This window comes from Desmodus rotundus, chromosome 9 (assembly GCF_022682495.2).
Source record: "Desmodus rotundus isolate HL8 chromosome 9, HLdesRot8A.1, whole genome shotgun sequence".
NCBI classification, from domain to species: domain Eukaryota; kingdom Metazoa; phylum Chordata; class Mammalia; order Chiroptera; family Phyllostomidae; genus Desmodus; species Desmodus rotundus.
Window position 1 is genome coordinate 72186886 of NC_071395.1, and position 23341 is coordinate 72210226.

The 23341-nt window shown below is 46.0% G+C and overlaps 1 long non-coding RNA gene across 2 annotated transcripts; it reads left to right on the forward strand.

Annotated features, from left to right (window-relative positions):
- Positions 1 to 496: 496 nt before the first annotated feature.
- LOC128779304 (uncharacterized) lies at positions 497 to 20475 on the forward strand. Of its 2 annotated transcripts, none has more exons than XR_008425205.1 (3): positions 497 to 588; positions 1510 to 1592; positions 18305 to 20475. It is a non-coding gene; the product is annotated as an uncharacterized lncRNA (long non-coding RNA). The 2 variants fall into 2 exon arrangements; XR_008425204.1 differs by lacking the exon at positions 497 to 588 and adding an exon at positions 744 to 817.
- Positions 20476 to 23341: the final 2866 nt, after the last annotated feature.

Genomic DNA, 23341 nt, shown 5'->3' on the forward strand with positions numbered 1-23341 from the left:
TCCGCTCTCTATCTTCCCTTAGGCCTCTCACAGCTCGTGTTAATACAAACGGCCAGACGGAGACTACCCCACCCCACCCCCACCTTTCCTGTTCTTCTCACACAGGACGTGGGCAGGTTTTCTCCCCCACCCCTCAATCCCATTCCTTGTTGTCCTTTCTTTTTCTATAGTTGCAACCCTTGCGGGGTTGGGGGTAGTTTATTACAGTGGTTAGTGAGTTTCCCTAATTCTGTTTAGCTGGACCCGTGCCCCTACCACGTGTCACCTTGGGGTGCCCATCAGGAGAGGAGGTACGGCTGCCTCTGGGGTGGGAGTGGGGATGGGGTAGATCTCTGAACTGCCAGGGCCACTGGCTGTCCCCAACCTGAGTCTTCTTGCTTTAACCAGGACAAAGGTAGGTGCCTAGGTGGAGCAAAGCTCAGGCTTGGGTAGGTAAGCGGCAGAGGAAGCAGGGAACGTGGGGGAGGTCACAGGTTTCCTGCCCACGGGGCCCGGGAGCAAAGGTTGGCTTAGCTGGACAAGGCCTGTTTTATTGCCCGGTTCCTCCCACTCCTTGTTAACTTGAGGCCGGCGCTGTAAAAACGCTGGGTAAACGATGCTGTTTGACTTGCATGTTTGCCTGAGGAATGTGTGGGGCTCCCCAGCCCTGCCTGTGATTTCTGTAGGAGGAAACGAGGCTGTGCAGGGTGGGGGTGGGGGTGGGGTCCTCTCCCCCTGGAGAGCAGCAGACAGTGGCCTTTCTGTGTGTGTGTGGTCGCAGTGTGGCAATTCCATCTCCTGGGTCCCTGGGTCAGAACGTGCCCTCTGAGTTCTTCAGGTTGGTGTCAGAAATGTCCAAGAGGTCCTGGGCAGAGTCCCCCAAACTTGGTTGGGGGTGCAATGTAGAGGATTTTTTGCATTGTCTTTCTTTGTTACGATAATGCATATTATTTGGTAAAAAGGAAGAGAAAAAAAGGCAACTTCAAACAACAGTGGAGTTTCCCCCACTACAGAGTGAGCCCCTAGAGACGACTCACCTCTCCGAGTCTCTTTGCCTGTGTCCTCCCGGACATTCTCTGTGTCCCACCGAACGCACACAGTTTTGTGTTCGTTTTCTGCCACCTGCCTTTTTTTTTTAACCCTATAATATATCATGGGTCTTCTTATATTTTCTGTAAATTTGGAACATTCAACACGATATTTCATAGTTTATCTGTCAATAATTTATTAACCCCACTGCTGTGTTAAGAATCTTGGCCGTCTACATTTCTTCCTACCACAAGTGACTTTTTGGGGGGCACACTTACCTGTGTCCTTATGTTCCTTGGTGTGTGTTTTCTAAAGTGTGATTCTTAGAGGTAAAATCGCAGGATCCAAAGCATTGTTTTTCTCTTTTAATAGGTTCTGCCAATTCATTTGGGAAACTTATAAGACCCCAGGAGACTTCTCTCTCCTCCTCCTGGCTCTGTCCTCTGTCTTTAAATATTCTTTTGTCTTTGGTGATTCATGAAAGTTAACTTCTTTTTCCAGATATCCCAGGAAAGGGGTTCCGTAGCCTTTGAAGGGCATGCCTCATGGAGAGAACGAGGGTTTCTGACCAGCGTGGACAGCAGGTGAGCGGGGACAGCTCCGGCTGCGGCCACCCTGTTGTGGACAGAACCAGACCCTGGCTCTGTGGCTCCCTTACGCCATTTCACCCCCTCCTCACGGCCCCTTCCTCAGAGTCCGGAGACAGTTATCTCTAAAGACTGCTGCCTGCCTGAGGCGAAACGTTTGAGAATTCTGGGCCAACTTTAAACATTCTCTCTCTCACTTGTACTAACTTCCTACTAAGAACATAATCTAATGAAAAGGAAAACATTCTATACCAATAGGATAGTTTTTCAAATCCTCTGGAGTTGACTGTGGCTGTGATTTCCCCAAATTTCTTCAGCTGCTTGGATGACCTAAGCCCAGGCACGGTTCTGAGCCCTGCCTGTAGGGTTTGGGGGTCCACGGGCCTCTTTGAATATGTGGATGCTCTTCTGTGGGAAAAGGGTTGCTCTCCGAGACTCCAGGGCCAGCTGAGAACGAGAGGGTAAGCTCGATTCCAGCTCACAGTGAGCAAGACCTCGTGCAGTTTCCACCTGTGCAATGGGTGGGACACACATACATGCCACAGAATATTATTTATCTTTAAAAAGGAAGGAAATTCTGTCACACACTTCAACATGGGTGAACCTTGAGGGCATTATGCTAGATGAAATAAGTCAGTCCAAAAAGATTAATAGGCCCTGGCTGGTGTGGCTCAGTGGATTGAGTGCCAGACTACGAAGCGGAGGGTCACTGGTTCGATTCCCAGTCAGGGGGCATGCCTGGGTTGTGGGTCAGGTTTCCTGGTGTGGGGAGTGCAAGAGGCAACCACCAGTGATCTTTCTCTCCCTCTCTTTCTTCCTCCCTTTCCCTCTGTCTAAAATTAAATAAATAAAATCTTTAAAAACAAAGATTGACAGTGCCCGGCACATTTGTATGAGGCACCTAGAGCAGCTGGATTCATGAAGACAGAAAGTGGGGGCTTCCGGGGCCAGGAGGCAGGGGGAAGTGGGGAGCTATTGTTTGACCAGGCAGAGTTTCAGTTTTGCAGGATGGAAACTGTAGGGTAAGTGGAGGCAGCCTGGCTTCCTCACCCAGGTGTCTGGGTAGCTAAGGGGAGCAGTGTCCCCATAGCCTTGGAGGGGCCTGGTAAGTATTGTTCTCACAGCCTTGAGACTGGGTCCGATAAACTGTTCCCATAACATGAAGTGGGCTGGCATGCGCAGAATTGTTATGTTACATAATTCCTGGCATCTTGTTGGTTTTGTTCCCCTCTAGTATTTAAACAGGCAGGGACTCCCTGCTGGGGGTGATGACGATGACAGACACACAGGGGACAGGTGCCACGATGGGTGCCATGCTGGGAGCAAGGGCCCTGACATGAGATCTGCAGATAGACACGCAGTTTGCAGCGTGCGTGGCCCACCCACTGATGAATAAAGGCATGCCAGACATCCCAACGGCTCCGTGAATATGAATAGTTTTCTGTCTGCACAAAACCACAAACCTGCCTGGCCTTGAAGCACGGCAACAGAGAAACGTTCCGGAGACTGGTGGCACAGTAATGCGAATGTACGTAACACTACGGAAGTGTATGCTTAAACATGTTAAAAATGGTTAAGACAGTTTAATGTTATGTGCATTTTGTCACAATGAAAAGTTAAAAGAAAAATCTGACTGTATGAGATCTGGGTCAAGATGTGTTGGCAGAGCTCCCTAAGGAAGCTAAAAATTCTGCTAATCCCCAGGAGGCCCCAGCTATACCTCCAGAGTCTCCTGAGGAATTGAAACTGCCTTTGGATCAGCAAAATGCCCCACCTGAGCCTTCAAATACCTCTGAAGAGGTTGTGTCACTTGAAGGGGACTGGGACCGAGGTGGGTCTGCCCCAGCTTGGTCTGGAGTGTGTGGGTTCTTGACTTTGTGCAGGAAAGACTTCAGGCCAGGTGAGTTTGAGAGTATGTCCATTAAAGCTGGGGACAGTGAGACAAAGGAAAGGCTTAAGTTAGAAGAGGTAAGATGTAGCAATAGAAGTGAACCTAGGTGGAGCTGCCTTGGCCCTTTAGAAAGAAAGTCACACAGGCAGAAGAAGTGAGCCAGACGGGCTGTGTGGACTCAGGAAACAAGTTACAGAGGCAGAAGGAGGGCCCTTGGAGACAAGTTCGGGGGTTAGCCCAGGACAAGCTCCAGCTGCTTGCTGCTCCCCTGGTTGCAAGTCTCCTGAGAACCTTGGGAGCTTAGGAGAAAGAAAGAAGTTGAGGAAAGATGTGGGTGTGCTCAAGGAAGAGTGCACACTGGGTTCTTTGTCTTAAGGGTTTTTATCTGTCGTCTAAAGGCAAGAATTTTAGGGGAGGTCTCAATCAGAATATTCATCAGCTTTCCAGGTGTGTCCTTGGATATGCTGATGCATCAAAATGAGCATATAGAGGGATCAGGTCATTCTCTGGTCAGTTTCATCTTCAAAAAAATGTCCCTGGAAAGGGACTAAGACAGGTCTGCCCCAGCATGGTTTGGAATGTGTAAATTATTTGCTCATAAGTGTCCTTGGATAGGAAAGATAAGATCTTACAACTTACTAGCTGGCTGTAAATTGCTCCAGCTGCCTGTTTAGCTATCTGTCTGTTTCCTCATTCCTCTTGCCAAGGAATTTGCCTGGCTTCTTACTAACCTGCCTCAGTGAGACGAAGTAAGGTGAGTGATGTAAGTATTGGGACCTAGTGTTAGGCTACTACTGACCTCAGACAATATGACAGGAGGATCATCTGCTTCTGGTGATCCTGGACCATTGAGCCGTGATGATGTGGATGGGTGGGGAAATTTAGTGTTTTCGGACTGTGTTTGACCGTGGGTAACCGACGCCCTGGAAATAGAATCCTTGGATTAGGAGAGGCTAATGTAATCAGAAAGTGTGTAGGATTGGAGCTAGAATACATTAGTAAAAGTTGATAAAAGAAAAATGATCAGAGGAAAAAGTTGCCAAAGGGCTTGTAGGATTTGATTTGTCAAAAACTTTTTTATTTTTGCAGAATGAAACAAAAATTCATTTTTTGTTATACCTCCTATAAATAAGTTCAAAGGCAAATTCTAAACCACAGCATAGAACTTTCCAGTATTTAACTAGACTACTTGTAATAAATATGCATTGTGAAACAAGAGAAAAGACTACACTTTGTAAAGCGTCCTACAGAATGTCTCAAGTTTTATACTCCGCAGCATTTCTGTGTGGGGCGGGGCAGGGCGGTGGAGCAGGAAGGGGTTGTTTTATGTTTTCTTAGGTGCTGTGACAAAAAGTTCTTTTACCTTTCTTTGGAGCATTTTCAAAATTGCTTAGCTATAAACAACTTGAGAAAAGTATGTCCATGTAAGAAGTGTCCAAACCTGTAGAATTTTTATGAGTTTATTTGAGCCAAACTGACAACAATTACCAGGAAGCAAAACCTGAATGGACTGAGAAAATGCTTTGGAGAATGGCAGTTTTGCAGTTTATTTTATACATTAGAACCAGAGGAGGAGGTGTAAGGGGTTACGTTATGTAAGGGGTTACATAAATCCCCTGGGGGTAGATTAGGGGAATCTCTGAGACTGGATAAAGAGGAAAATGAAGAGAAACACTTCTGCATTGGCCGATAGAGATCAGTAAACAGTCAACACTCACAGCGCATGGAGACGGGGTGTGGGCAACAAGATAACAATGAGGGGCTCCACGGCCTCTGCTTTACTGGGAGACTGTGCCCTGAGGGGTCTGGAAAAACGGGGATTACTGACATTCCAAAGACGCGTTATAGTAGATGCAACAGGACAATAAATAGACTGGCTCGGTTAAGGTAAAGATAGTCCTCTCTCATGAGAGATACTGTTACAGTAGGCGGTTAGAGAACAGTGAGGTAGGAAGAATAGGGCTGGTACAGAAGGTCACCAAGGTGGAAAGCTCCGGGTGCCTAGCAATGGTAAAACTGGGAAAACAAGTATTTTAGGGTGGGAACTTGCCCCCAGGGTAACCTTTCCTCCCCTAGTGTGTCGCTAGTCTTGTGGTAGGCCCCTTTGGAGAGGAACAAGGGGGCCAGAGGATAGCTTCATGTGACTTCCATACAGGCCCTTGCATGACCACTCCCTTAAGCATTAAGCCCTCAGGGCGATGTGGCCTGACCTGTATCAAATTATCTCAGGAACAAAGCCTCGGGTCTGTTGACCACAGAGAGAGAGTTTTGGTCAAACTAGAGAGGACATCTAGGCCTCAGTTGTGTTTTAGCTCCAGGCCCAGAAAAGCAGCAAAATCAGAAGTGACACCATGGCCACCTCTGGACCAGCTGCACTGATGAATGACCCCCTGCTTTGGAGCCGACCAATCAGTAGGGACCACAACCCTGAAAGGACACACCTGGAAAGCTCATGAATATTCTATTGAGATCCTCCCTGAGAGCTCCCAATAGCCCCCCCAACCCCCCAGTTTGGAAACCAGATAAGAACCCATGACTGAAAGGAACTAGCACGAGCTCTCTCACTCTTGAGCACGCACCCTGCCTTCCTTCCCCTTTTCTTCCCTCAGGGTTTGTGTCTTTGCTTTTTTCCTCCCAAGCTCCAAGGCCCTTCTTTTGCCTTTGTAACTTGTTTCCTGAGTCCATGCAGCACAGCTGGCTCACTTCCTTTATGTCTGTGACATTCTAAATACACTTTCACTTGTATTTGAATTCTTGGCTCTGAATTCTTTCTTTGCCAAATTCAAGGACCTTAAGCATTCAAATTCGAGGTCTAATTTCACTGGTAATATCTGGTGCCGTTTCCCCATTAACAATACCAACCTGGAATGTGACCCGTCATGGCTTGTCTTTAGTTAAGAGTTTTCTTTTCAGACTGTCCTATGTGGTTACTTTAGGTCTCTGAGTTTGTAAGGCCTGCCATGCCTTAGTATGTGGCTCCTTTTGTGTCCACAAGTAACACCAAGGTTGAAAGCCATTTTTGCTTTGCAGTTATGTCCTCGTTCAATACAGATTACAGATATGAACACAGCCAATCACCCTCTGAGACCAGGCAGCCCTGCAGTACATGAACCTTGTCAGAGCAGGCCTACACTTTTAATTATAAGAATGTTCTTTACTATGTAATGTTTCACTTCAGCTGTTTGGGGAGAAGCATTATAGTAAAACATGTTCAGAGTGGCGGGAGTCTCATTCCTCATAGATTGGAGCATCACACAGATATGACCACAAGGTGGCGCTGCCACTCTGAATGGTAGGCATATGAGAAAAAACACTGCTTAAATGATGAAAGAGTAAACCACCAAACCACAAAGTAATTTTTAATGCCTATCACAGTGATTTAAAGAAGTTTTACAGAAACTGTCTAGAGTGGAAAAACTCAGTTTTTTTCCTTCCTATGTAGGAAAAATCCCCTCTTCCCTACTTTTACATAGAACACTTCTGACACTTCTGGTCACCAAAAGTGTGGAGGGTTTGTTCCCCCCACAACAGATGATTCCCTGGGTTTCTTGCAACTTAACTCAATTCTAACACTGCCTAGAGGTAGCATCAGAACCCACAGGTTCAGGGCTCAGTCCCACAAGACTGACCCAACCCATGCCAGTCGAAAGCCCAGGTTATCACCTGCGCTTCTATAGATCCGAGGTTCCCATGACCCCCTCCTTGGATTCAATTAATTTGATAGAGCAGTCAACAGAATTTAAGAGAAACAGTTACATTTACCATTTTATTAAAGGATATGATAAAGGATTCAGATGAACAGCCAGAAGAAGAGGTAGGAAGGGCGAGGCGGTCTGGAAGGATGCCAAGTGCAGGACCTTTTGTCCCTGAGGAGTTGGGGTTCATCACCTTCTCATTATGTAGATGTGTTCACCAACCTGGAAGGTCTCCAAACCCCATACTGTTAGGATTTTATGCAGGCTTCTTCACATAGGCAGGATCAATTATTAACTCCATTTCTAGCCCTCTCCTCTCTGGAGAATGGGGGCTGGAGCTGAAAAGTCAAAGCTTCTAATGATGGCTTGGTCTGTCTGGTGACCAGCCCCTGTCCAGGAGCCACCCAGCAGCCCACGGTCACCTCATTAGAACAAGAGATGCTCCTTGTGCTCTTATCACTTAGGAATTTACAAGGGTATTAGGAGCTCTGTGCCAGGAACTGGGGGCAGAGACCAATACATGTATATGAGGTCCATCTGGAAAAAGTCCAGCCATTGTTAACATAACACGAATGGTTTGCATGACATGGATGTAACCTGGCAGCCAAGGAGAGTGGACTGGAATGAGCATGCATGAACAATGATGATTTCACTGTACTAGTCAGTGGGGGTGGTAGATGCCATTGCGTGAGCATGTGTACTGTGTGGCTGTTGCATTAAAAATGAGCGAGTAGAGCAATAAATCTGCATCAAATCTTGTATTAAGCTTAAACATTCCTCCTTGGAAACTATTTGGATGATTCAGAAGGCCTCAGCTATGGGCAACTGGTGATTGGCAGCTTCATCATGACAACGCACCCACTCATGCATCATGTCTTGCACAGACATTTTTGGTGAAACATCAAATCACCCAGGTGACTCAGCCCCCCTACAACCCAGAATTGGCGCCCTGTGACTTCTGGCTTTTCCTCAAACTAAAATCACCTTTGAAAGGGAAGAGATTTCAGACAGTCAATGAGATTCAGGAAAATATGACAGGGCAGCTAATGGCAATTGGGAGAACTGTGTGAGGTCCCAAGGTGCCTACTTTGAAGGGGACTGAGGTGTGATTGTCTTATGTACAATGTCTCTTGTATCTTGTATCTTCTTCAATAAATGTCTCTATTTTTCATACTACATGACTGGATACCTTCTGGACAGACCATATATACATATATATATATATTTTTTTCTTTCTTTCTTTCTATTATCTGTATAGGTCAGATTTCATAAATTGGACACACATGTGCAACCAGAAATCTGATCATGAGAGAACGTTACCAGCAGAACGTTACCCCAGAGCCACGCTGTGCGCCCTCCCGGTCATGGCTCTCTCTCTGACTCTAACAGCCTAGGCTAATCTTGTCTGTTTCCGAATTTAAGTAAACGGAACCATGCAAACGGCTTCTTTCACTATCATTGATTGTGACGATCCCACTTCTTTGCAGCCTGGGACCTCGAGGATACTCTGGGGGTCACCCAATAAACTGGACATGTTTGGCAGGGGCTGAGGCTAGAGGGGAGCAGGAGAGATGAAGTGCAAGAGATCTCTTGGAAGCCTTTGGCTGAAACTCTGCCTCCCCCTTCTCCATCAGTAGCTTCTACTCAGTCCTAGCACAGCTGAATGAGTTAAAAGATACAAAGGATTATAAAACTGGTAGAAGAATCCCAATGTTGCATGCTTTTTGATAAATTGTTTCCTCAGACTTTTCCAATGTTTGTCCCAAAACGCTAGCCGTCCTTATCTAAACTTTAAAAGCAAAATGGAAGAGGGGAATCCAGGCAAGCTGTGTACCAGATTCTGTGCAGGGTGTTAGGGACACAGAGGTGAAGAAGCCATGGTTCCTGTTGAGGGGTGTCCAGGTGCAGCGGGAGAGACAACAGTGCCCAACGCAATGAAAGAGTATTATGCCTGGCTGAGGGTGGTGCTGAAAATGGGAAGGTGAGCCCCACTTGCTGAGTCAGGGAAGGCCTCCTGGAGGAGGGAACAGATGGATGCCTGGGCTGGGATTCCAGGAAAGTAAGAAGAAACAAGGAAAGGAAAACAGCCTGTGGAGTTCTGGTGGCTACAAGTAGTTTCCCGAGGCTTATGAGAGACCAGCTTGTGGGGAGGCGGAGGTAACTGTTTGTGGAGCTTGGAGGCAGGGCAGGGAGTTCGGACCTTTCTTATCTCATGTTTCTCAAACAGATGCAAGTCTGTGATGCAAGGGATGCAGACCCAGGGTGCATAATAACAAGAGTGTAGGCTCTGGAGTCAGACGGACCTGGGTCTGCATCCTGGCTTGGCCACTGATTTGTGAGTGACTTGAGGGAAGTTATTTAACTTCTCTATGCCCTAGTTTGCTCATCTGTAAAATGGGGATAATAGCAGTACCTGCTCCATAGGCTATTATCATGCTTCATTGAGATAGTGGAGGTGGAGCGTGTTGTCTAAAGCCTGGCACACAATAAGCTTTCAATAAATGTTAAACTAGTATAATTATATTATCACTTGGTAATGTATCAGTGTATTTGCCCCTGGGAAATTTTGACTCAGTATATCTAATTTAATATTACTTTTAGCCCTGGTTGGTGTGGCTCAGTGGATTGAGCGCCAGCCTGCAAAACAAAGGGTCACTGGTTTGATTCCTAGTCAGGACACATGCCTGGGTTGCTGGCCAGGTCCCCAGTAGGGGTCACATGAGTGCAACCTCACATTGATGTTTCTCTCTCTTTGTCCCTCTCTGCTTAAAAATAAATCAAATCTTAAAAAAGAAATAAAACTACTTTTATATTAAAACCCCACAAATACATTAAAACAAACACTCTCTGGTAGGGCAAGTGGATCTCCCAGAGTTGACTCTCTTCTGACATGAGGGGGGCGTAGGTGAGAAGTTCGGAGGGTGCGGCACCAGGCTGAGACTCCTCCAAGAGCAGCCGGGCTGTTGCCTTCTCCAGAAAGCCCTCCCTGAACATTGGCTTTCATCCTGAGCCTGTGCTGTTTATGCATTCGTGTTTCCCTCTCCTGTGTGGTCTTCTGCGGGCGAGGTCCCTGTACATTTCTGTGCCCCGAGCTGCACACAGTAGGCATCTGATACCAGCACCAGGACCCTCTGCTTGTGTTGGGCCTCAGGGGATCTTGCAATCACGTCAAGGACACAGAGAGCAAAGTGCCTCAAAGAATCTGAGGAAAGTTCCTGATCGTTGCCTTTCTCACGTCCTCTTTGACATTTCATGGCTCCAATGCCCCCGATATGGATGGTAGTTTGAACCATTTCAGCTTCCCAGTGCCCTGGTGACATTTTAGAGCATGCTTGTTCTCTTAACATAGTCACCCACAGAAAGCCTGGGTGCCATGGAGTTTGTAAACCAGGCAGGGAGAAGGAGGCCTCTCTCAGCAGAGCTATAGGCAGGGCGGATGGAGATGAGTGTGGCCTCATTACAAAGAGAGGCTCAGGGAGGGAGCGGACACCGCTTTACAAAAAAGGAAGAAAAAGCCAGGGCAGCGGGAGTGGGGGTGGGAGGGAAGGTAGGGGGTGGAGGGATTGAGACAAATGGAAAAAGGCTTCATGGACGTGGATAACAGTGTGGTGATTGCTGGGGGAGGGGGGTAAAAGGGGACTAAATGGAATGGGAAAAAAATACAATAAAGATTAAATTTTAAAAAAAAGAAAAGAAAAGGCAGAGAGCTTAAAAACCTGCCAGCCCTTTAGCACAGTCCCTTCCGTGGGGCCAGGCAGGGGTGTCTTTACTCACCGGAGCACCGGCCCAAACAGCTGGGACTGTCCCGCGTTTGAGCTGCCGTTTGGGGGTTTTAATGAGGCTTCCCACACTTGATTTTTTAAATTTACTTTTCAATTCTGTAATTATTATTATATATTTTTTCCAGTTAGCCCTGCTATGGTTCCAAGGATAGGTTAAACTGCAGGACAAGAATTGCAAATAGTTGCTAAGGACAAGATATTTACTGAGCTAGAAAAGGAACCAAAGCCTTGTTAACCTACAAGGCGTCTTAAGTGAGTGCTAGAGAATTATGTATGTAATTTCCCTGTAGTGTCTGAAGGTGAGGTGAAAGTTCTATTTACATTTACCTTTCTCCGGATTAACTGCCCACTGAGGGTGTTTGTGTCAAGGGGCTCCGGGACGCTTGGTGAGGTGGGGGGACCCTTCGTGAGCGGCGGCATTATTTTCAGCAGCACAAAGTGACCATCAATTTCTACCGGATTCTCTTAAGAGATCAGAAAGTTCAAGTTCCACTTATATATTAGCTTCTGCTTCTAAAATTTTTAATCTCATTCCAATTTAATTTGTACTTGGTCTACAACCCAAAATGTAATTCTAACTTGTAAATGAGGGTCCAACACTCCAAGTTGGTCAGTTTTCTTGAAAACATAGATCACTTCTGAGAAGACAGAAACAGGAATCTGGACATAGATGAGCTTGTTACAAGCTGTAGTGCTGTTTATAAGGGTAATTGGGAATCCTCAACACTTGTGATGAGTGTGTATGTATATTTGGACTGCAGGGAAGAATAGAATTACATCCTGTCTACTCACGGAGTTCAGAGGGCTCTACTGAAAGATAAGAGTGGTGGATTAACTCATTGCATATTAACAGAATTTTAAGATTTGACAAATTATTTAGTTTTAGTTGGGAAAAATAATCCAAAACATATATACCTGATGCATAACGAAAATCACAGAAAACCAACAAGCGAAGGAGTTCTTGAATTACAATTCTGAAACCTTTATCCTCTGTAGGATGCTGCCAATATACTAGTCATTCTAGAACTGGCCGTTGCCAACACCTTGCTTGCAGTATCCAGTGTCTGTACTGGTCTGCGATTTTTTAAGGTCAGTCGAGCACCAGTGTGGAAAAAGTTCTAGCAGTAGAGTCAGAGGAAGTGCTTCTGAAGCTGGTTTGGGCAGCTCTGCCTTTTCCACCACATCTTTCCGCTCCTCTTTTGGCACTTACTCCTTTTAACTCAAAGAGCCCTTTGGCATGATCAGTTTAAAAATTAGAGTCAAACCTCCAGGCACTAGCATTTTACTGGCAATTTACTCAGCAGTACCTGTGGCTAATGACAGCCACTGTTCAACTCAGCAGTTATTCAGTTACATAACCTTCCAAAATCTCCAAACCCTCCTCAGCAACTCCCACCCCTGTCAACTCTGTAATTATTTTTTAAAGTAATTATTTTTAATATTTTCTTGATTATGCTATTACAGTTGTCCCATTTTTTCTCTCTCCTTTATTCCCCTCCTCCCTGCACCAGCCTTCCCCCCCTTCTTAGTTCATGTCCATGGATCGTACAGATAAGTTCCTTGGCCTCGCTATTTCCCATACCATTCTAACCTCCCCCTGTCTGTTTTGTACCTAACATTTATGCTTCTTATTCCCTGTACCTTTTCCCCATTCTCCCCGCTCCCACTCCCTGCTGATCACCCTCCATGTGATCTCCATTTCTCTGATTCTGTTCCTGTTCTAGTTGTTTGCTTAGTTTGTTTTTGTTTTTGTTTTAAGGTTCTGTTGTTGATAGTTGTGAGTTTACTGTCATTTTACTGTTCATAGTTTTGATCTCTTTCTTAGGTAAGTCCCTTTAACATTTCATATAATAAGGATCTGGTGATGATGAACTTCTTTAACTTGACCTTATCTGGGAAGCACTTTATCTGCTCTTCCATTCTAAATGATAGCTTTGCTGGATAGAGTCATCTTGGATGTAGGTCCTTGCTTTTCATGACTTGGAATACTTCTTTCCAGCCCCTTCTTGCCTGCAAGGTTTCTTTTGAGAGATCAGCTGACAGTCTTATGGGAACTCCTTTGTAGGTAACTGTCTCCCTTCCTCTTGCTGCTTTTAAGATTCTCTCCTTTTCTTTAATCTTGGGTAATGTAAGTATGATGTGCCTTGGTGTGTGCTTCCTTGGGTCCAACTTCTTTGGGACACTGAGCTTCCAGGATTTCCTGGAAGTCTATTTCCTTTGCCATATTGGGGAAATTCTCCTTCATTATTTGTTCAAATAAGTTTTCCATTTCTTGCTCTTCCTCTTCGCCTTCTGGCATCCCTATGATTCGGATATTGGAATGTTTAAAGTTGTCCTGGAGGTTCCTAAGCCTCTCCTCATTTTTTTTGAATTCTTGTTTCTTCATCCTGTTCTGTTGTATGTTTATTTCTTCCTTCTGGTCCGAACCATTGATCTGAGTCCCAGTTTCCTTCCCTTCACTGATGGTTCCCTGTGTATTTTGCTTTATTTCACTTTTCATAGCCTTCACGTTTTCCTCCATTTTGCAACCATCCTCAACCATTTCTGTGAGCATCCTGATACCAGTGTTTTGAACTCTGCATCTGATGGGTTGGCTATCTCTTCCTTACTTATTTGTTTTTCTGGAGCTTTGATTTGTTCTTTCATTTGGACCATATTTCTTTGTCTCAGCTCACCTGTTATGTTGTAAGGAGCAGAGCCTTAGGTATTCGTCAGGGTGGGGCAACCCCTGTCAGCTGCCTTGTGTCACTGTATGTGGGGGAGGGGTCAGAGAAGGAATAACGCTGCTTGCTTGGCTCTTTGCCTCACTTTCAGTCACTTCCCCTGCTACCCACAAGCAAATTGGGCCCTTCCGGTGTTGATTACCAGGTGGGTGGGTTTGTGTACATTCTGGGACCCTGTGGGTCTCTCCAACAAACTCTCCTGTGAGGCTGGGAGTTTCTCCTGCTGCCGCAGCCCCCGTAAGTTTTTATAGCCAGAGGTTTGAGACTTCCTTTTCCCAAGCTGGAACCCTGGGTTGCACAGTCTGTCTCAGTCCCCAGTTGTTCCTCTTGGTTTATCCGCATGCAATTGTGGGACTGCCTGGTCTGCTAGCTGCTACCGTGCTGCGTGTCCTCTCTACCCCAGCTGCCTGTCTCAGCCCCCTACCAGTCTGAATGAATGTTTCTTCTTTAACTCCTTAGTTGTCAGACTTCCATACAGTTCGATGTTCTGGCAGTTCTGGTTGTTTTCTGTTTTTAAATTTGTTGTTGTCCTTCTTTTGGTTGTGCGAGGAGGCAAAGTGTATCTATATGCACCTCCATCTTGACTGGTAGTTCCCACACTTTAATGGGTCCCCCATAGTTCCTTTCCCAGTGTTTCCACTAGAGATCCAGGGACACAGGTTTTCCACACAGAGTGACCCCCGCCCCTCCACTGGGATCACCACTTGGAAGGAGACACAGACTTGAGACCAGTATAGCTTGTAGTCAAGGACAAAAGGCCTAGCCTTGGGGGAACAGGGCTATCTCTCCAGGATAGTGGAGCTCGTGGGCTCCATACATTGGGGTGAATGTATGTGAATTTGTGACCCTGCCCAAATGGGGCCATTTTGATTTTCCTCCTCCCTGGTGAGTCTTTCCCCATGTCCCTTCCTGTTGTCTCTCCTGGTTCCTCATTTTGTGACTTAGGAGTGTGTGGGCTACCCAGAAGGGGCCAGGGCTAAAGGTTGCTGCTTCCCCTTTGCCTCATGCCTCCTTTCACTTCCTGTCTTTGAAGTTCTCCAACTTATTGGTTGTCTTTGAATTCCCAGACAAAGACCCCTTCTTCTGTCCCATCCACTGCCTGAGACCCGGGAAGCTGGGGCTTTCCCCTGGGCCCAGCTGTTTCCTGGCTCTCCAGTTCCTGTGGTGGCATCTGCCCCAGGGGAGTAGGTGCAGGTGGAGCACCCAAAGATCACGGGGAGGAGGACAGCTTTCTCTGTAGCAACTGGAGGTGGCAAAAAGGAGTAAGGGAATGGATTTTTATTGAGCACCTGCTATGAGATAGGCTTTGCGTTAAGGCTCAGTGTTCGGCACAGTTTCTTCCACTAACTCATGTAATTCCCACAAGGACAACACAAGGTAGGCATTATTATAATATCCATTTCCAGATGAAGCAGAAGTTCAGAGATCTGAAGTAACTTGTCCACGTTAAGTGGCAGGAACAGAATTCCAACTTGTGTTTGTTTGATGCCAGCAGCCATGGCCTTGTCCATAGGACTTGCCCTTTGGACGGGGAGTCACTCTTACACAGGATGGGCTCTCCCTTTTTCTCCCTTGTTTGGGCGTCATGGTGCCGGGCATGGAGATTGAGCTGTGAGGAAGTTAGTTCCTGAGCTCAGGGAGCTGGTGTTCAGACAGGGAGGGAGACAGGTAAACAGGCAGTGAGAATCAAGGGCCATCCACTCACTCTGCAATACATACACGTAGGAAGCAGGCCACGTGTGAATACCGTTCCAGACCTGGGGAGTCGGGACTGAATGAGACCAGTCCCTGTGCTCAGTGTGCCTGCACTCCAGTAAGTGCAGAAAGATAACAACTGAAACACCCAAATGCACCATATAGTAAATGCTAGTAAGTGCCAAGGAGAAAAAGAGAGTAGAGAAGAGGGGAGGGGCAGTTTGGGGTCATGGAAACAGAGTCTCCAGATGTGGACACCTGGTGGCCAGGGTGGGGTACCCGCCTTCTCAGCTTCTCAGGCCAGCACTGGCGGAGCTGCAGATGTGCTGCCCAGGGTATTTGCCCAGGGCATTTATCTAACTTATGAAGTGATCCCCCTGATAACCTAGAACCCACTTGGCACCACACATAGTTGTTACAGCATTATTCACTGCATTCCCTGTGCTGTATTCTGGAGTGGAGTGCAGGTTGGGCTCTACTGCAGTGCCCTGGGCACAGGTGGAGCGTTCTTCTGGACAGCTTGCTGGGGACCGCAGCCCTGCGGCATATGAACCTTGTTTTCAAGGTGAATTTTTTGATGTTTGTGGTGGTATCTGTGTACAGAAAGGACAATGTACAGTTACTTTGTTTAAAAAAATTAGTAGTTGCCCTGACCAGTGTGGCTTAGTTGGCTGGGTGTCCTACTTCAAAGTGAAAGGTCACCGGTCCAACTCCAGGTCAGGCCACATGCCTGGGTTAAAGGTTTTTTCCTGGTTGGGAGCATATGAGAGGCAAACCTCTATTTCTCTCTTCCTTCTTATGTCTCTAAAAAATAAATAAATAAAATCTTTTAAAAAATTAGTCACCTGGTTAAAATACATTTAAAAAATCATGTTTAAGCTTCTTACAAGTTCAATTTGTGTGATTATTCTTTTTTCAAATTGAGCAAAGTAAGAGCCACCAACTTCACTTTCTCATTAATTATTGCATAATAGTAACACAAGTTGAAGAAACAAAACTCTTTTAAATAACCCATTCCATTTACAATGCAGTCAAATGCCTGGAAACATTTGAAACATAATTTACACATTCAAAGCATTTTGTTTTAAGTATTTAAAAATGCCTGACCTAACAAGCAAAAACTAAGCAAATAAATTAATATTCATAATGAATCTCAAGGTCTCTTAAACATACCAATGCTGTTTACAAACATTACCAAATCATTTTATATCTTTCAACTGAAACCACAGGTCCAAAGTTAAGTTCTTGATCGTATATTTTAACTTGATATCCTAAGGCTAATTTCAAAATTTTTTAGGGTACTAAATTTCCTTACACATTACAATACCAAATATAGGCTGCTCTTAAATTTATTGCAAAAGTATTAATACCATGTGCTTGATTTACTTTGTCATTTTCATATTTAGTTTTAAACCTTCCTGGATTTGGAACACACTTCCTTGAAGGAAGAGCATCACCATCCCATGTCAGCCGGGGTTGAGGGTTCTTCTTGGTCAGAGTTTTGAGACTGGGAGCTCTGAGTTCTTGGCTGGGGCTGCCTATGCGTGAGGTGGTTCTCCTGGGGCCACAAGGAGACATTCTGAGCTCTTTCCTAGTTGCTAACATGAGCTTGAACTCACAGCCCACATTCCCTGAGTTCCATTTAATCTATTCCATAATTTGGGGGGTCACACTTGAATAGACAAAATTATGCATGACCATTAAGGTTACAACTACCTTCCTTTACTGCTCAGATGTATAAGAATTCTTTGCCATTCACTCAGTCTGAGTAGGATCCACTCTAGCAGGCATCCTGCATGATATCCCAGCGACTTCTAGTGAGGCGGGCTCCATGGGGGACAGCGGCTCCATTCTCCTCCTCCGCCTTGTGTGTGTGGAAGGAAATGCCATTTTGTTTTAAAAAGTATTTATTTTTAATTAAAAAATTTCCCATTACAGTTGACATCCAATATTACATTAGTTTCAGGTGCACAGCATAGTCACCAGGCATTTATCTAACTTATGGAGTGATCCCCCTGATAATCGAGTACCCACTTGGCACCACACATAGTTGTTACAGCATTATTCACTGCATTCCCTGTGCTCTACTTAACATCCTGGCGACTACTTTTGACCACCAGTTTGTACTTCTTAAGACCCTCACCTTTTCACCATACTGCACCTCTTCTTGGCCCCCACAGTAGTCCACATTGTGTCCCCTCCTGGGAGGTTTCTTTTTACTAGGCCAGATGGCTTCTGCTCACTGACTCTCCCCCTGGGATCCTTTGCCTTCACACTGCGGGGTTATAGAAAATACTGAAGGTCTTGTTCAGTCTTCCAAGAGTTGTGGGGTTGCTGAGAGGGGACGCCTCTCAACCTAGCTAAGGATGGTTCTTTCAGACTTTGAGCAAAGTAATTCTGGGGTCCCTGGCCCTCAGAAGCAGTATTCCTACTATGCTATCTGTGAAACCATCCCCAAACTTCTGAGGGAGTTCTTCTACGTGGTGGGGAGCCATGTGAGCTCCTCCTTCCCACAAAAGGGGTGGGGAGGAGGGAGGATAAGACACCTCTCACCTGCAGGAACTCTGTCCTCCAAATACCTCCCCCTCTCCCTTCCAGCCCACTCTTTGTATTTGTTTCAAAAGCTCATCCTCTGTTGTAGAGGACATCTGCTATGGCTCACAAAACTCACTTGTTTCCATTTCACCTGACCTTCACCGAACGTGGCATTTTGTCGTCTAGTCTTTTGTTGTGCATGTGTGTTTGGGGGTGGTAGGATGGATGGGAGGTAGGTGGCACAAAAGGAAAGTGAATAAAAGTATTTTTCCAGGCAGTACCCTCAGTGGTCCCCTGGATCTGTCGCTTGCTTCAACAGTGTTTGGATGGGACAGACCCAGGGTCGCCGCTTCTTCCATCGTCAGATGACTCCCAACCTCTTTTCCAGCCACTACTGGAACCACCGTGGCCATCCTCAGCCTGCGAGACCAGCCGACACTTGTTTTGATCTTAACTCCTCACTGCTGAGCAACCTTGAGCTCCCAGATTTGCCAGAATTATTCCACCCGGGAAGCTGCTGTCTACCACCTGGTCACCCTGCATCTGTGGGCCTCCCGCACCTACCTCTCTCTCGGCTTCTATTTAGATCACAGAGAAGTGGCTCTGGAGGACGTGGGCCACTTCTTCCGAGAGTTGGCTGAAATGAAACACGAGGGCACCCAGGATCTCTTAAAGCTGCAAACCAACACGGCCCCCACACCATCTTCCAGGACATGCAGACTCCTCCCAAGGTGAGTGGGGTGACCCACAGGACACCATGGAACCGGCTGTGGTCCTGGAGAAGAACCTGGACCAGGCCCTTTTGGATCTGCAGCTCTGTGACTTCCTAGACGAGGAGGTGAAACTCATCAAGAAGCTGGGGGACCACCTGACTCACCTCCACAGGTCCCCTGTGGCTGGTCCCCTGGCTGGGTTGGGTGAGTATCTCTTTGAAAGGCTCACCTTCAAGCATGATTTGGAGCCTTTGGAGCCCTGAAGCCTTTGAGGGGCCCCTTTGCATCCTCCTGGTGTCTACCTTTTGCCTGAGCCTCTCCCTGAAACCACTAAGCACCCTTTTAACCACCCTGGGGCCCTCTCCCATGCATTGGACCAAGTGGAAACAAAAAAAGTTTGCAGGAAAAAAATTATTTTTCCATGTTTCAAGTTATTGCTCAAAGTAAACACTACATCCCTTGTTCAAATAAAATTTCTGCTGTGAAGCAGAAAGAAGGCTTGAGAGGCTATTTAAATTCAGTTGTGGGAAAATAAAGTGACAGTTTTGGATCTTGAGCTGCCATTGCTGTAGGAGGCTATATGGGTGGGGTGTGCATTCACCCGTGTGGCAGGAGAGAAGGGTCAGGCTGGTCCAGGGGCTTTCCATGGACGGCGCAGCAGGAGCAGGTTGGCTGCTGGGGGTGCTGGGGGTACATACGTTCCAGAAGTATGTGAAGGATTTACAATAAAAACACATAATAGAGACAGGGTAAAATATATCTGAAAACAAAGAATATGGACCAGGGGAAGTGGAAATAAGAGTAGAAAGTCAAGATAGAGAGAAAAAGATAATAGAAGTAATGCAGGCTCTAAGGACCCACAAAGTAGTTAATGCTTAATCTCTCGGTTCGCGCTGAGATTCCTGGAAGTGAAAGTGAACAGGAGGCCCAGCTACGTGGTGCTCACGGTCAGAGAGCACGAAACCCATCGGCTTTGCCTGGGGCACTAACAGACTCTGAAGTGCAAGTGCTGGAGTTGTCGGTAATGCCGAAAGCATGCTACGCTCCGGATGTTTGGTGATCAAGTACATGCGCAAATGGATAAACAAACAGGGTTGCATTTGCTTCAGAAACTAGGGACCAGCTTCTTGATGAACCCATTGGAACAGGAGACAAAGGCTTTACACAGCTTGGGGAAATTTTTCTATTTTTTCTTAGGTGATTTCTTCTACCTTGTTTTCTACTCCTTTTCTATAATCCTTATATGTATTTTGGATGTAGTGGTTCTACCTTACATGCCTCTGATAATTTTTCTTACACTGCATTGTCATCATTTCTAGGACATCCAATTTTCTATGTTAACATTTCTGAAGTCAGGGCATCTTACAATCAATGGCGTCTCACAGCTGCTTCAATAAAGGCGGTTGTTGTGACATAAACGTCCTTGCCTGTGTTTCCCGAACTTGGCTGTCATTCCTGAAGGCTCGATGGATCACGGCGATGCCTTGCCATTTCAGACAACTGTTTAAGGGCTGTTTATGAAAGGACAGGAGTCCTGAGTCTGGTCTGAGAACCCTCCATTCACATCTTCTGGAAAGAGGGAGGAAGCTCGCAGATTGGGTGTCAGCTGCTGGGAAGAAAATCCTGAAGATAACAGCGGAGCATCCTTTTAGAAAAGGCTGCATCCACAGCACTGTGTGGGAAAGCATGGATTCTGAGTCCCAAATGATTCAGTAGAATGGGACTCTTCAGATAAAAAAAATTTGGGGAATATTTTAACCAATTAATTTTAGTTATTTTTATGTATACACATGAATGATACTGGATAAAATGTGTGTCTAAGTAAGTGTAAAAAAGCTCTTTTAGTAAGTGTACAATAGAAATTCTAAGTGACAAATAACTTTTATTTCTTCTTTTTAAAATATATTTATTGATTATGCTATTACAGTTGTCCCATTTCCCCCCCTCACTCCACTCCATCCTGCCCACCCCCTCCCTCCCACATTCCCCCCCCTATAGTTCATGTCCATGGGTCATACTTATAAGTTCTTTGGCTTCTACATTTCCTACACTATTCTTACCCTCCCCCTGTCTATTTTCCACCTATCATCTATGCTACTTATTCTCTGTACCTTTCCCCCCCTCTCCCCCTCCCACTCCCCTATTGGCAACCCTCCATGTGATCTCCATCTCTATGGTTCTGTTTCTGTTCTAGTTGTTTGCCTAGTTTGCTCTTGTTTTTGTTTTAGTTGTGGTTGTTAATAACTGTGAGTTTGCTGTCATTTTTACTGTTCCTATTTTTGATCTTCTTTTTCTTAGGTAAGTCCCTTTAACATTTCATATAATAAGGGCTTGGTGATGATGAACTTCTTTAACTTGACCTTATCTGAGAAGCACTTTATCTTCCCTTCCATTCTAAATGATAGCTTTGCTGGATAGAGTCATCTTGGATGTAGGTCCTTGCCTTTCATGACTTGGAATACTTCTTGCCAGACCCTTCTTGCCTGTAAGGTCTCTTCGGAGAAATTAGCTGACAGTCTTATGGGAAGTCCTTTGTAGGTAACTGTCTCCTTTTCTCTTGCTGCTTCTAAGATTCTCTCCTTCTCTTTAATCTTGCCTAATGTAATTATGATGTGCATTGGTGTGTTCCTCCTTGGGTCCAGCTTCTTTGGGACTCTCTGAGCTTCCTGGGCTTCCTGGAAGTCTATTTCCTTTGCCAGACTGGGGAAGTTCTCCTTCATTATTTGTTCAAATAAGTTTTCAATTTTTTGTTCTTCTCCTTCTGTCACCCCTATAATTAGGATGTTGGAACGTTTCAAGATGTCCTGGAGGTTCCTAAGCCTCTCCTCATTTTTCCGAATTCTTGTTTCTTCATTCTTTTCTGGTTGGATGTTTCTTTCTTCCTTCTGGTCCTCACTGTTGATTTGAGTCCCAGTTTCCTTCGCATCACTATTGGTTCCCTGTACATTTTCCTTTGTTTCTCTTAGCATAGGCTTCATTTTTTCATCTAGTTTTTGAACAAATTCAACCAATTCTGTGAGCGTCTTAATAACCAGTGTTTTGAACTGTGCATTTGATAGGTTGGCTATCTCTTCCTCACTTAGTTGTATTTTTTCTGGAGCTTTGAAGTGTTCTGTCATTTGGGCCTTTTTTTTTTTTTTTTTTTTTTTTTTGGTCTTGGCGTGGCTGTTACTTAAAGGGGCGGAGCCTTAGGTGTTCACCTGGGCGGGGTAACGCTGGTGGCTGCGCTGTGACGCTGTACCTGGGGGAGGGGCCGAGAGGGAGCAATGGCACCTGCTCCCCTCTCCACCGGATTTCAGTCTTTCACTCTGCTACCCACAATGAAACTGGGCCTCTCTGGTGCTGGTTCCTGAGTGGGTGGGCTTGTGCACACTCTAGGCCCCTGTGGGTCTCTCCAACGACCTCTCCTGTGAGGCTGGGAGTCTCTCTCGCTGCCGCCCCAACCCCCACGGGCGTTTTCAATCAGAGGTTTGAGGCTTTATTTCCCCACGCTGGAGCCCTGGGTTACGAGGTTTGCTTTGCTCCCTGCCGTTTGTCCGGTTTATCTGTGCGCGAATGTGGGGCCGCGGGGTGCTACCCGCTGCTCTGCCTGCCCAGTTCTCCACCACTCTGAGTCCAGCCCTCTGGGTTTATCTGTGCGCTAATGTGGGTCTGCAGGGTCTGCTAGTGGTCAGACTGCCTGCCCCATTCGTCCCACACTCCGCCAGTCTCGGTCCCGCCACGGCAACTTGAGTCCTCTCCGCCCTGGCTGCCCGTCTCCACCCCTCCTACCGGTCTGGATGAATGTTTATTTTTTATTTCCTTGGTGCCGGACTTCCTTGCCGTTCGATTTTCTGTCAGTTCTGGTTGTGCGAGGAGGCGCAGTGTGTCTACCTACGCCGCCATCTTGGTTCTCCTCAGTGACAAATAACTTTGTCATTGTTTTTTCTTCATGGAACATAAGTAATGACATATCTGAACAATTGATGGCATCTTATATTTGATGAGATAAAAGGACTTAGATGTTTTTCTCTCCACTTCCTCCCCTTTTTTGTTGTGGTAAAATATGCACAATGTTAAGTTCACCATTTTAATTATTTTTAAGTGTACAGTTTGATGCCATTAAAGACATATTGTGCAATCATCACCACCACCCATCTCCAGGACTTTTCTATCTTACTAACTTGAGACTTTACGCCCATTAAATGATAAGTCCCCATAGCCACCACCCTGTGACTCCTACTTTCTCTCTGTGAATGTGACTACTCGAGGTCCCTCACATAAGTAGGATCACACAGTATTTGTCTTTTGGCGGTTGGCTTGTTTCACTCAGCATAGTGTCCTCAAGGTTTATCTGTATTGTAGCATGTGTCCTCTTTACGGTTGAATAATACTCCATTACATATACAGTGCGTTTTGCTCATCCACTCGTCCATCACTGGACACCTGGATTGCTCCCACCCTTTGGCTACTGTGAATGATGCTGCTCAGAGCATGGCTGCACAAGTCTCTCTCCTGCCTTTTAAAAAACTATTTCATTTATTTATTTTTAGAGAGAGGGGAGGGGAGGGAGAAGGAGAGGGAGAGAAACATCAATGTGTGAGAGAAACATCAATCAGTTGGCTTTCATATGCCCCCAGCCAGGGACCTGGCCCACAGCCCAGGCACAGGCCCTGCCTGGGAATCAAACCAGGTGACCTTTCACCCTGTGGGACGATGCCCGACCACCTGAG